Raw genomic sequence first — 15,246 nt, 5'->3', positions numbered from 1 at the left:
TTAGATTTGTTGCATTATGAATATATTTCTTGAATGCTTTCTTCTTGAACTATACACAAAAAACTTAAAGAGATTGTAAATACATTTTGTAGTTTACTATGAGGAACTTCTCCTTATAATAGGAAAAGGGTTTCCACCTTATTGGCTGTAAACTTTATTTTATTTGACTTGCACAATGTTAACTATGAAAAAAACATGTCATATATGTTATATATGTTTGGTGGCATGACATATTGATGGACTACTAATTACAACTTCTTTTGACTAATAGAGTTATATTAGTCCGACATGAATATATCTAGACTTCCCACTAGAAAATGTGAGGTCCACATCAATATAAGAAACTTCAAATCTACTATAAATTAGACATATAAGTGTTAATCAAATAGAAATAAAATCAGCTCTAACAAAGAGAATATAACACCATAGAAAACTAATCACGTTACACTTTTTGTAGAGAAACCATTTTGGGGATGATTCCAACAAGAAGAGATGGATAACTTATATTATTATTAATAAGCTATTACAGTACAACACTAAAATTATCTCAACTCTTCAATCCAAGAACATAATCCCTTAAAAGAAAAAACTTGAACAAACTCTACCACACTGCTAGTACAAACCCCCATAGAAACTCATAAGCTTTATAAATCAACACGATATTACAAAAAATAGTTGCAAACCCACTGGAAAAATCCCTCATCAACTTCCATGGAAGTGTCAATTCCACCCAAAACAACCACCTGCAAATGTCTTGTGGTTATCATAAGGTATTTCTCTTGCATGGGCACCTAAGGAAGGAATATGCCATATCTAGTGTAATACATGTTGTCATAGTTGATATAATATCTTATGAAAATTGTCATAACTAATATGGATTCTCTTACAACCTATGGAGAATGCCACACAATAATAATAATCAGTTGATTCTCAAGGTGGGCACCCAAAGTCTGTAAGTCCGCCTTTTTACTATTATTGTAAAATCTATTAGGTGAAATGTAACTCAATGACTTGTTACAATAAATAGACAATTAACAAGAACATGAAAAACATATTTACCCTACTAGTTAAATATAAATTACTATTGTTGATGAAACTATCCATCCTTTAGGAGTGAATAAAAAATAATGTTTAGGAATGATTACATGGATTTGCAAGGTTTTTGACACCTAAAACCTTGTAATTCCCTATCAGGGAACCAAAGAGAACAACATGAAACTTCTAAGAAACATGACTTTTTTTAAAACTACAGATCTAACATTAGCACTATGCTAGCTTATATATATATAAAATGCTGAAAGTAATCATTCTTGAGGCACCTATTTTCATTAAATTGTGCAAGGTTATTTTTCTGAGTCAGGATTGATGAAAATAGGCACCTCAAGAACAATTACTCTCGACGTATTTTATATTTTTATATATATATATATATATATATAAAAGCTAGTGGCAGTCACGACACAATAGCAAAATTATTTTCTTATTTCAATAAGGTTAGTATCAAATTATTAATTAATTTTTAGTTAGAGTGATATATTTTGTTTAAGTTAGTCCAAAATTATTCTTCAAAATTTTATTTTTAACTCTATATATTATGTTTTATTTGTGTAATGTAAATTTGTTTTTATTTGAAGGATATTGTTACAAAAAATGTTAGGGGTTAAGAGTAGAGTTGTGGAAAGGATTATGGTTAGACATAACATTAGAAATATTATTAAGGTTACAGTTAGTCTTAAGTTTATGGATAGGGGTAGGGTTAGGGTTATGTTTAGAGTCAAGCATATAGTAAGGTAGTTTTGATTAAGTAAACATGTTTTAAAGGACTCAAAACCTTTACAAAAATAGAAGTCTAGAGATAAACATAAGAGAAAAGAAGCACATAACAACATGAAACAAACCTCCAACAAAAATAGTCATGAGGTCACACAAAAAAGAGCTAGAAAAAATGGCAAAAGTAGAACAAAAGAACAACAACCGACCAGCTAAGAAGTCTTTATCAGGTCAACAATCTGGTCCACCAGAGTCTGCATATTTTCAGTAGCAACCTTCACCTTGTCCTTCTTACTGACTTCCTCATTCTTCTTAGAATGAGCACGGGTGCATTTACTTGGTCCCTGAATCTCTGCCCCTAGAGGGGAGTCTCGGCCCTTGTTAGTCTCATACCTCTTCAAAAGGTTACTCACATTGTCCGCCAGCTATTTGAACAATTTATCCAAATTGCCTAGCTTTGTTTCTAGTTTTGATACCTTCCCCTGAATATTGCTTATCTCTTTATCCATCACCCTTTGTTTGGATTCAAGCAGTGGTATCTTATGCACAAGATTTTTCACTTCTTCTGCATTCCCAATAACTTCTGGTAGTTTATCAATATGTTGGCCCAATGTTCGCTCCCCTCTAAAATTTTTTCTAACTTGCTCCATTTCCTTGCCCAACTGTTGCATTTTTTTCTTGAGGATACCAATCTCCTTCAGAATTGAACCTGGGTTGCCAAATAAACCCTTGGAAGACCCAAGTCCACCTTTGGCTTTATCATCCAAATCTAACATATGCCCTTGTTCTCCATCATCCTCATTGTCTGATTCCCCATTCTTCCTTGTTTTATACCTGTCCTCCTACCACCTTAAGGATTTTCTTTTCCTTTCCAATCGGGGAGCTAAAGGCTCGTCATCAGAAGGAGAAGAGACCTGATCATCATGATAGCATTTACTCTTTCCTTTGCCTCCACTCCTCTTATTGTAATGGTTTCTCACAATTTCCTCTGTGAAGTCACTTTCCCGGTTAGAGTCATCATCCTCAACAATCCTTTTCTTCTTTTTTGAATTACCACCCGAGCCCTTTTTCATGCTTCCCAAACCCCCTTCAGCTTCATCTTGGGTATTAGAATCATAGGCCTTATCTGAGATACTCCCTTTCATTTCCTAATCAGCCCCTTTCAAACTCCTAGGTTTCAAATTTTTTTTGGACTTTAACACATTCATAATCAAGACCATGAGACCCTCATGGAAAACATGCTCTCCATTCAGGTCTTTCTGAATGGCCTGAGTGGAAATACTAAGAGACTGCAAAAGATAAAAAGTAAAATTGATCCTAACATCATGTCAGAAATGATTTTCCAACATAAAATGATACCCATACAACTTAATGAATCTCCCATCTAAAGTCAGATATTCCATTATCACAAAGAGCACAAAACACCATGGTTGAGAAATAGAGGCTTGGTTATAATATGAGTTACCTATTTTGACCAAATAATTTCTCTCCTGATCAGTCTCCACAAAATCATCGATAGCCTTGTCTGAAGGCTTCCTTTCCCGATAAAAAATTAATCCCATCCATGTCCAGCCCCGTAGCCTCTACAATAACTTCTTCGATGATATCCATGCCGATTCCCAACCATCACAGAGCCATCCTTCCAAGATTTGATGAATTGGTGCATAATTGTTGGATTATTACCTCTAAGCCTTTCCATGTACCCTATGAAATTTCCATGCTGCAAAATGTCCCACACCTCCGACTTGTTCTTCCACTTTGAGCAGCTAGGCAACTCCACCCTTTTCCTCTTTCCTCCCATTTTCTCAGCACCAAATTCGTTGGTTTTCATTCTCTTAAAACCCCAAAACGCTGCAATTAAAAACCACACCTCTACTGAAAAGAGGAACACTAATAGTTTGGCATCGATTTGCAATGGCTATGTGTCGCAATTACGATAGCAATGTGTCGCCACTACGACAGACATTGACATCATAGTTATTTAGTCACAATTTACGATGTCTACCCTTGCCGTTGCATTTGCGACACCTATTCGTCGCTATGCAGCCACCTTATTGGCACATCAACCCCGTCACAATTCCTGTGTTTTTCATCGCAATTGCGATGGGGTTGCCGTTGCATCTACAACAACTCCATCGCAATTGCGTGATGGCAACCCTAGCAATTGCGGCAGAGTTGTTGTAGATGCGACGGCAACCCCGTCGCAATTTATGGGGTTGCTGTCGCAATTGTGACGGTAAAAGAAGTAAAACAAAAAAAAAATATTTCATGTCTATTTACTTCGGTGCTCTGTTTTTCACCCTGCTTAACATCACGTTCAACGAATTTATAGAGTTGTCTATTACTATGATTCACCTTCCCATGTTCTACAAGTAGAGAGATTCAAAGCTGTATCCCGCTTGGGCTTATTCACTTCCTACATGGGTCATGAGAGTTCCTCTCTCACTCTTGGAATCTTCCATATGGGTCATTCTCACCTACTATACCATTGGCTTTACCCCAAATCCCCAAAGGTATTAGATTCAATACCATTCATTTCCTCATAGCGCCATCAATTCAGCACTTAATGACTCTAATCCATTCTCTCATGCAGGTTTTTTTGACAGTTTTTACTCTTATTCGTCCTACACCAAATGTCTCTCTCGCTTTTTCATTTAATTGCTGCAGTCAGATGGAGTAAGCTTGTGGCAAACACCTTTGGAACATTTGTACTCCTGATTATATTTAGTCCTTGGCAGATTCATTGTATCCAAAGGTACCATACCATTGTCAACAAAGTAGAATAGATTCTAGTAATCTAGACTTGAAATAATTTGACATTCCTCACGGATCTTGTGTTTGCAGAGGACATCAAGCCCTGGTGGATATGGGGGTATTGGATATCTCCTCTCATGTATGCTCAAAATGCCATTGCAGTGAATGAATATCTATCAACGTGTTGGCTGAAGGTTAGGATCATAACTGTGTTATAACATATATAGATCAGAAAGGGGCATTGATGTTTGTTTTGTGTTTCAGTTGAGAAATGTTATGATAATGTGATGACCGATTATTGTTGCAGCACAGAGCAAGCAATGAAACAATCGGTGTGGCAACATTAGAAGCTCGTGGATTGTTTCCTGAAAGCTACTGGTACTGGATGACTATTGGAGTACTGGCAAGATACACAACTCTCTTTAACTTGCTCTACACCCTCGCATTGGCATATCTAAATCATAAGTTGAATTCTTGATATCCTCTTTCTCTTGATTGTATTGGATAATTCAAATTATTTAGATTGTAAGTTGAATCCCTGAAATCCCCTTTCTCTTAATTGAATTGGGTGATTCAAAATACTCAAGAAAATAATGATCTGCCTGTCCATGTAAATCATAGTTTTTTTAGAGTCAGTTTTTCATCAATATTTTGCATCACATCCTGAGGATGGATCACAGAGTGTGTTCCAAAATATTGATGAAAAAATCCTTTAACAATCGAAGCATCAACTGAAGAATTCTTATAAATTGTAGAAACTTACTATTAAATCATTACTTATGTAGCTCTTGAGAGACCTCAAGCATTGATTCTAGAAGAAGACTCAAAGGAAAGCCAAACAGAAAGAGAGAGACTACAAGAAATGAAACTTATCTCTTTAGCTGGAAGTAAGCTTGTTTGAAAGGTTTTTCTATGTTGTTTGAATCAAATTTGGAGTGGGTAGGGAGGGATTATCAGTAATGTTTTTAAGGTGTTGTGTTTGAACTTTGGTCTCAGCAATTAAAAGGGGAATGGTGTTTCCTTCTATTGCAAATTATGATGCGTTGTTGTTATACTTTTTCATGGCTCCGCTGGTCCTTACTATCGTAGATGTCTTATATAGATTTGTGGTGACATTGAAACTTATTTGTCAATGGAAAAGTAGTCTCCTGCCATCAATAAGAAGTGTTGAATGTTCTAACTTTTATATTATTCTATAATTAATTTAGGAGAAAAGTGGAGAAATAAACAATAAAACTCCTTATAGTTTTCTTTATGAAATACAAATTATAGCCATTCTCTTCATATAGTTACATGTTTTTAAAAGTTATAATAGATACACTGGATGCAATCTTACACCAACATGCTAACCTAAATTATCATTCTCATTAGTCTCTACCTCTGGTCATTATATTTGTTTGAGCAATATAGTACTCATACAAACTATCATCACAACAGGAACATAAAATGCTCCACCAAATCGATGCTACAATTAGCATATATGTGTGTCCACAATTAAATCAGGCAAAAGTTGTTCACCAAATAAACTATCTACACTTAATACTCTATTAGGTATATCACAATTAAAATAAAACTGATGGATCCACACAATGTAAGCAAATGCTGCATAATAATTGATATAATATTACAACATAAGCAATCCAAGTAGAGAGTGTCGTGATTGTCTCATATCAAAGTTGAACCAAAATAAATTACCATTGTTGTGGGCAATAATAAAATTACTTGTCAAGTACTCAATAAATTTTCATACATATGAATTCAGCTGTACGAAGAGAACAAGTTAATATTTGGCCAAAGACATAATCTCGAAATTTGGCAGATAGAGAAAACGCTCATTCAAATATACAGGGCTCGTAAAGCATAGTAATTATAACTTCTACATTTAGTGTCAAAAAATTGAATTCTTGAGAATTGGGGAAATTACCTGGTATGCAATCAAAGAGCTGAACCTGCTATTGTCTGTGTTGTCGCTCCCTTGTTCCTGTGGCAAAAAAGAAAGCATTTTCACATCATGCGGCATTCAAAGAAGCGAGAGCAAGAAAACAATTTGATAGCTATGAATACATAGGTAATAAAGGCTAAGAATTATCATTATGTATTGTGCATGTTGCAAGTTTGATAAAGCATGTATTCCATTGTAGAATTACCTAGAAGCCATTGTAAAGTCATTATCTGTTTAACATATGTTTGAGTGAATAATTGCTATCTTAGTATTCATTTTTATATTTATATCATAGGCTTTCTTTTGGTTGTGTTGCATATGACCTTCATGGTGAGTGTAGCTTGTAGAATTTTTGCTATTACACAGATCTAGCCAGGAAAATAGAAGCCAGACTTGCAGGAAAGAACAGAGAAAAATAGAGCAGCACATAGTGACAAAACAACTAGTTCTATAATGAAAAATGGAATTGCCTGAATTACAATGATGGAATCCACCGAATATAACAACACATTACGGTGATGATGTTAAGAATTAACATTAAGTTCTGTTCACAATCAAAGCATAAAATCCTGCAATTTGAGAAAAAATTATGCAAAATATTGCATGATAGATTGATGGATCAAACTGGGTCTTCCATAAATTACCTTTTGAACTGAATTATCACCAAAAGATCACCATTAGGAATGAACTAAACTGACAGTTGGAATTTTGAATGCTAAGAATATTAATTTATATCTAATTAAATTTAAATAACACTCTAACTTTGTGTAACCATTTACTTAGAACTAAATCCTTGGCTGCTAATATGGCCTGTGGCAAGTGCTTCTCTCTGGGAAAAATTAAATGACCATCATAGTTCCTAGTTTGTTACATACCTTACAAACATTTCCTAGATTAAACATTTCACAGTATTCCTCTGTTTTACTCGGTTTGTGAGTAGCATCAATAGTTTGACAGATACTACAAAAGCATGCTGATAAAAGATATTATTAATATATTACATGGACGCACATACAAAGTGATAAATGATTGTTTTTCTTAGCAACAAAACATAGAACCTATTGTTGCATTCAGTCACAAAGCTATGCGCATTTGATCACGATGCTTCAAATGCAGCTTATTATGACTTTCTTCTTAATTATTTTTCTCTCTCCATCGGCGTTCACAACAAGATGTTTATATCTTGAAATTTAAAAAAACTAAAACAAAGACTTCAATGAAGCATTTAGTCATGAAACTATCAGCATTTGATCATGATGCTTCAAATGAAGCCCTTTATGACTTATTTCTTAATTAATTTCATCTCTATCATCAGCTTTTACAAGGAGATGTATGCATCCTATATTTATAATAAAAAAATACAAATAGACACTTCAAAATGTCAAATGTTATTGTATTAGTCCAAACAAAATAAAAGATATTCTGCCACGCCTAAATATCCTAAATAATCTTTTGTCATTTTCCCTGTCTCAATAGTTCCTACACAGGCAGCTTCTAGCTTCTCTGAAAATTAAAGTAGTCTTGGATTTTCATCTAGTTTTTCCCTGCCGTAAAAGTAGTAAAAGCAATTAAACACAGAGAAGATACTGGAAGTGAATCTAGATCATTCTTAGGATGAATGCTTGTCAGATCTGAAAGAAGTTAGTGGATACACTATCATGTAGATGTTGGTCAAAGCCATAAATAGAATGTGGATCACCCATCAATCATTGAACTTCTAAACCAGGTGCTCGTACCTGTGTGCAAGCCCACGTGTCCATGCAAAGATAGAAGCTATGCTGTTTGTGCTAGTTTCACCTCCCTTTTGATGAACACGAAAATGCCAAGTTACTGTACCATGAGCTGCTTTAGCCTCAATAGTCTTTCCATCAGGGTAAACTTGTGAAATAACTAAAATCAAGAATGATTTGCAAAGAATGGATTTACTAGTTTCAAATTATTCTACAACTCCCACAGGGATAATGGTTGCAAACAACTAAAAATATTCTATATGTAGACATTAAATTTGGGAAACTTCAACAAACTGGCAATGCAACTAGACTTATGAAAAAAGACAGAATTAAAACTGCATCCAAATTTTAGTGATCGACCAGAACATTTTTAGTCTTCTAGCAAAATAAATGTTTTGCATTGTTAGGAATCTCCTGGCCCTGTAGGAGATTAAGATTTGAAAATTTGAAAAATGATGAGACAAAATTAACTCAGATACAGAGGATTTTGGATCTTGGCTAACAACCCAGAACAAGTCCTCTTAAAATTGGAATACATGAATCATGAGCCCAACTTGAGCCATGCCATTGTGCATGTTTATATTCAATTACAACAATAAATATTAAAAACCTCCGAAAGTTTCACTTTTAAAATATAAGCTCTTCACAGCCACAAAAATACACAGAATCATGGACAAATTTGCTAGACATTTAAATGCATGCAGTTCCACCAATGGATAAAAGTGGCAACACATAATGTCCATGTAAAGATGTCATGGTGTGTACATGCAGACAAGCTTGCTCAGAAATGAATGCCACGACAAATGATAGGAAATACCCCAAGTACAAGATATGAAAATTGAGCCTAATTCAGCAAAATATTTAATTAGAGCATACAACTCATGAACCAAATCTAAACCAACTTAAAGTATGACTAAGAATGAGGGTATAGAATATGATGAATGTGTGCATGTTTGCTGAAAAATAACATAAACACTACTAAATAATCCCGTGTTTAAAAATGATTTACCTATAAGAAAACATATACACCAAACAAATAGGTAATTGAACCAAGTTATATATAATAGTAAAGTGGATTACAATCTCACCAGGACAGATGTCATCAAACCAAGAGATCCAAATCCTAAAAACAGAAAATCCTGTCAGGTATGCTTCTAAAGAAAGTAATCATGTTTCCTTCCTTACAAAAACAATAGATATATGTAAGATTAGATATAATGATCAGTTCAAAACTAGATTCAATGAAAAATAGTATTTTGCACCACTAACCCTGCACAAGGAAATCACTCTGCACATCACCGTCATAATTTTTGCATGCCCAAACATAGGCACCATCACTCTTCAAATCATAGGCTACCATGTCATCAATAATCCTATGCTCACACCTATTCATGAATCAATCATTGAAAGAAGTTATTGTGTGCCCGACAGAATCAAGATAATCAACATTGCAATCTTCATATTATTGTGCCAAGAAACAAAACCAACCAGATTCCTGCTGCGTCATATTTAGCTTTCCAATTGGCCTCATATACCTCCTGGAAGATATCTTTAAACCTGTACCAATTTAAGTCACATATAAGAAGAATCTCCAAGAATATGAGGATCCTTGAGCTAGAGAATCATAAAGAATGATAACATGGGAAGTAAGGTGTGTTAGAGAAAAAGTTAAAAATAAGATCATCAATCCTTGTCATTCCTATAATGTCAACTATAATGTCATTCCTAAATGACTCTAAAAGACCTTTTAAAACACTCTTCACACACCTATAACCTTAACTAACCCCATTCAAGCCTAAGTTGGTTTATGTTGCCAATGTTGGCAATTTTACAAGATCTTGCACTTTGAGTGCATTTTACATCATTTAGGGGCTTTAATAGCCTATTACATCATGTAAACACTGCCATCCACCCATAACTCTTCCTAGGACACCCTAGGACTTCAAATGACCCCTTACATCATATTGACTCCCTATTTGTGCCAATTTGAGCTTCACTTACATCTTATTGAGCTTCACTTTGTTTCGAGAATGGTTTAATATTCTCTACTAAACAGGGCCAACCACGTGAAGGTGGAAGCTCATTTGGCCCCACCCCCCTCCCCATAACATCACTCTACATTCCCCGTTAACATCTAACATTAATTCATTCTTTCAACCATTAATAAAATGTAACATTCAATCAATATCACATGATAACATTCATTAACACATTAGATTCATAAACATGCAACATTCATCAATATTTTGCATTAACACATAATTCATGAACATTCATTAGCACATAATTAAATTCATTGAGACATGAAATTCAGTCATTATCAATTAAGGTATGTAGATGACAATCATTTCATTTTTTTCTTTCTATTTCTTTTTTCTATGTAAGCTCTAAGAGGAGCATCAGTGTCATCATCAATTCCTCCCTCATCAATTCTTTTCTCTGTTCTTGATGATCTCAAATTCCTATGCTGTTACAAAGGGGGGTCCTCTGCAATAACAAATAAAAGAGTTAAATTAAAAATAATTTATTATAATTCTTACAAGTATTTAATTATTTTAAATAACATAACTGTGGCACTCTTTACCTGATCTGACCACATCATTGGACTCAATGTCAACATGCTCATGAACATCCACCCCTCGATCCTCTACAATTGCTATACAAAATGTTACGTTAATCCAAACACCAATTGCAATTACATATAAAAAATTTAATAGAAAATGTATACCTCCACCATTGGGATGCACATCATGCGAACCTTCAGCATTCACAGATTGTGTAGAAGGATTGTTAGGCTGCATTCCAACATCCTACGCATTGTAATCATTGCTTGCTTAAAATAGATATACTCACTTTATATTGGAACTTAACATCAAATAGACTAATTGGTAAAGTATTCAATTTGAAATAAATTTCATTTAGCTTATTTACCTGTGGCTCAGATGCATCATTATTAGAACCTTCCACACTGATTTCAGCTCGTAGCCATTCAACCATGGCTCTATAGCCTTATTGGAAGCCAATTCTCTTATCCTCTTCTGTGAGGCATCTCTTGAACTCTGAGCCTTGCATTTTTGCATGGTATGGTGAATTTTACTTGCATTTTTTCATCAACCAATGGAGGGTAGTTAAAATATCAAAAGGAAATACAAAAGTTGCAAAAGTTGAGGATCAGGAATACTTACAACTCATGCTTGAAGTTTCGAAAAACCACTAGAGCCGAGCTTGTGTGTCCCGTGCTTTTCTAGTCTTGCCTTTGTTGCCTTTGATGTGTCAGACAATCTATGAAAAGTTTGAAATATGTTAGATATTATAAATATAGAGGTTAATTAGTACATAATTGCATTCTCAACAGTATCACTTTGCAGAAAATCCTGTGGGAAATCAATTTTTTTGTATGACTTCTTTTATGGCATCACTTTGCTGCTCCATTAATAACCAAGGAAGGGCACTTATATTAATTTGATCTCTGTTGCTATTTGAGTGAATGAAATTCTTCAATGCATGATTGGATTCATGAATGCCATTACAAATTTTGACAATTTTTTCTTTGTCACGCCTTCCATCCAATATTTTCCACAATGTCTCTGTTATATTCTTTCCAATATGCATAGAATCAAAAAAATGCACAATTTGTAAGTGCTTGTAGTAGGGCAACCTATTAAATTGTCTGGGATAGCATTTTAGTCCCTTTGGAAGGTTGTCAGTACTGCCTTGATTACCTTTACGATCATCAATTACACAATTAGTAAACAAAAATCACAATAGAAATATATAAATTACAAACATAAACCATTAGGTGGAATGACATTACCTCGACGATTAATTCTATTATATTCCAACTTCCATAGGCGAGGTGTCATTCTTCGTGGCTTTGATGTAGTCTCTCCTTTCCCCTTTCCGATTGAAAAGATGTTTTTTTCTACTTCGATACTTATGATTCCTGTGGAGGAAGTGTCTACACTCATCAAACACTTACTTTCCTAAACTTTTTGAATGATGAGATTTCATTTTTGGACCACAACCTGGACATGCAAATTTTCCCTTTGTTTGAAGACCTACAAGATAATGATATAATTGGATTATTAAATATGTTGATTTTTATAATTAGAATTATCGTGCGGAACTTGAATTCACTATAACATACCACAAAAATGTGTTAGCCCTGGGGCATCATGTATTGTCCATGCAAGTATTGCATGGAATTGAAATTGTCTTTGTCCTATTGGTCTAGACAAGTCATACATAGTGACACCGTTCCATAACTCCACCAACTCGTCGATAAGAGGCTCAATATATACATTCATATCTTTAACTTGATATTTACCTGCTTGAATAAACAATAACATTACATAATTATTGTGACCGTTTTACTGCAAGATTTTTAAGTACATGTAAATTAATCTATCAAATGATAAGATACTTGGAACAATCATTGCCAACATAATGTGCTCCCTCTTTATTGACATCCACGGAGGAATGTTATTGTTGATAACAAAAACAGGCGACACCGAGTAAACAGATCTCATCTCTCCAAATGGATTGACACCATCCGCTGCCAATGAAAGCTTGAGATTACAAGGTTCTTCTTTGAAGTGTTGCCACTTTTCCTCTATGTGCATAAATTCTGAACCATCCGTAGGGATTCGAATAATGTCATCTTGACTTCTATTGCATGCATGATAATCCATAAATTGAGCCAAGCTACTACACCTGAATAATTGTCGCATCTGTAGAATAATGGGGATGTAACGAAGAACCTTTTGAGGCACCTTTTTTGTTAGTCGATCTGTTCGATATCTACTCGTATGACATACATGGCATTGTGTTGCAAATTCATGTTCTTTATAATATATAATATGATCATTGGGACAAGCATGTATTGCTTGATACTCCATTCCAATATCTTTCATAACAACAGATAATTCTCGATATGAGCGAGGTAGAATATTTGATGATGGTAACAAAAACTCGCCTATTAATCTATAGGGAAAAATATAAGTTGTTAATATAAACAATATTAGTGGTACATTATTCACCCTTTGTTAACTATAAAGACATATATGACATACCTTAACATACGTGACATTGTTATGTTGGATAAACTACTCATAACCTTCAAGTTGAACAACAACAATACAACAAAGAGAAGAGTTGTTTGGGAGTCTTTATATAGGGGCTCGTATGCCTTCTCAAGTAGAGGTACATTGAGGCTATCATCATCATCATGATTAGATATGCTTGGACTAAATGTGTCATGGATCAATGTATTTATACCATCATCTTCAATTGTTTTTCCTGGCGCATGATCATCATCTTCCATGGGATCATTATCTTCACCTTGGATATTTGCACCTCCATGTTCCTCCACTCCGAAAGCTATATTCTTCGAATTGTTGTGGTTCATATCATGTACTTCCCTGGGGAGATCAACCTATATAAAATTGATTAACATAAATAAACCATGATCATCAACTCATCATCAAGTGATTTCATATGTATATAAATTGTTAAAATGATATAATGAATGAATTACTAGTGGATGATAGTCATGCCCCCCTTCAATGTGACCATTCTCCCTACAATGTCTCTTAGCTGTTTTGATTAGCAGTCTTCTACGATTTAAGCCTTTACAAATTTTGCAAGGACAATAACATTTTCCATCAGCTTTTCTTTTCAAGTTAGAGCACAATCTAGCGATTGTCTCTCTATTTTGTTCTTCACTTATATTATCTAACATGATCGTTCTTCGGAGAAGAAAAAATTAGGCTATGAAAACTTCGGTCTACAACTTTCACAAACTAAGAAAAACTGTCAAAAGTACACAAATCTTCTTAGACCTAGCTAAATACTTTAATATTTTAAAAATACTTTCTTTGAATTTATTCCTAAGACATTTAATCCAATCACCTTTTATAACATTCAAGCAATTGCTCTAGGAAATTTTTTTGATAAGATTATTTGTAAAACTTTGACCAACTGCCTGAAGGTCTTATTTCAAGAGACCTTACAACATTAAGCCACTAAAAAATATGCAATTTTCATATCCGATCACGTGGCTATATAACTCATGCAATGGCCTTCTTGCTTAGCTGTAGAAGCTCTCCAACAATCAAATCATACAAGCTACAAGGCCTAACAACAATTTCAAAACATATAAGCTAAAAGTCTAGTTAAAATATACATTAGATTAAAAAATATGCAATTTTCATACCCAAGCATGTGGCTATATAACTCGTGCAACGACCTTCTTGCTTAGCTGTAGAACCTCTCCAACAATCAAATCATACAAGCTACAAGGCCTAACAACAATTTCAAAAAATATAAGCTAAAAGTCTAGTTAAAATATACATTAAATTAAAAAATATGCAATTTTCATACCCGAGCGCGCGGCTATATTTCTTGGTAATGTGAGATCTTATTGAGATCCACCCTCTTGGCATGTTCGCCAATGGAGTCATGTTATTATATTGTGTGATTATCTTGGGACTTGCACTCTTGGTGAAGACCAATCAAGTCTTTTGAGTTTATATTGTTACCTTCTCTGAAAAGTTTAAGCCATGGGTGACTTTTGAGGGCAGTATGCATAATAGAATCCCCGAGCACACCATAAGCAGTTTCTCAAGGCTATGGCTAAATTGTGACGGTAGTTTCACAATTAAATCCCCAAGAATACCAAGAGTGCTACCTCAAGGCAATGAGTGACTTGTGAGGGTAGTTTCACAATTAAATCCACGAGCATAATACCATGAGCACTTCCTCAAGGAAATGGTTGACTTGTGAGGATAGTTGACACATGTATGGGCATGTGATGACATTCCCTATGTACTGTACTCAACCACCGAAGTCCTAGTAGTATGAATAGCACCTTTTGGGTATTGGTTGATTGAGTGTGTTTAGATATTGCATTGTGGCCATTGCTTCATGTTGTGTTGCTCCATGTTTTCTCTTAAATAAGCCTATGATTTATTTGCACTCTATATACATTGATTGGTGTGAGTATGCTTATACCTCCTTGTATGCCTTGTGTTCTTGTTTGGGCTATGTGAC

At 34.5% G+C, this 15,246-nt stretch overlaps 1 pseudogene; it reads right to left on the bottom strand.

Moving 5' to 3' along the window:
• Nucleotides 1-7,862: 7,862 nt before the first annotated feature.
• LOC149547638 (cytosolic isocitrate dehydrogenase [NADP]-like) lies at nt 7,863-9,985 on the bottom strand (annotated as a pseudogene).
• Nucleotides 9,986-15,246: the final 5,261 nt, after the last annotated feature.

The sequence above is a fragment of the Cupressus sempervirens genome, chromosome 7 (genome assembly GCF_028749045.1).
Source record: "Cupressus sempervirens isolate cs-2001-9-10 chromosome 7, ASM2874904v1, whole genome shotgun sequence".
NCBI classification, from domain to species: domain Eukaryota; kingdom Viridiplantae; phylum Streptophyta; class Pinopsida; order Cupressales; family Cupressaceae; genus Cupressus; species Cupressus sempervirens.
The sequence above is the reverse complement of the archived record's forward strand: the minus strand, read 5'-3'. Positions and strand labels throughout refer to the sequence as shown.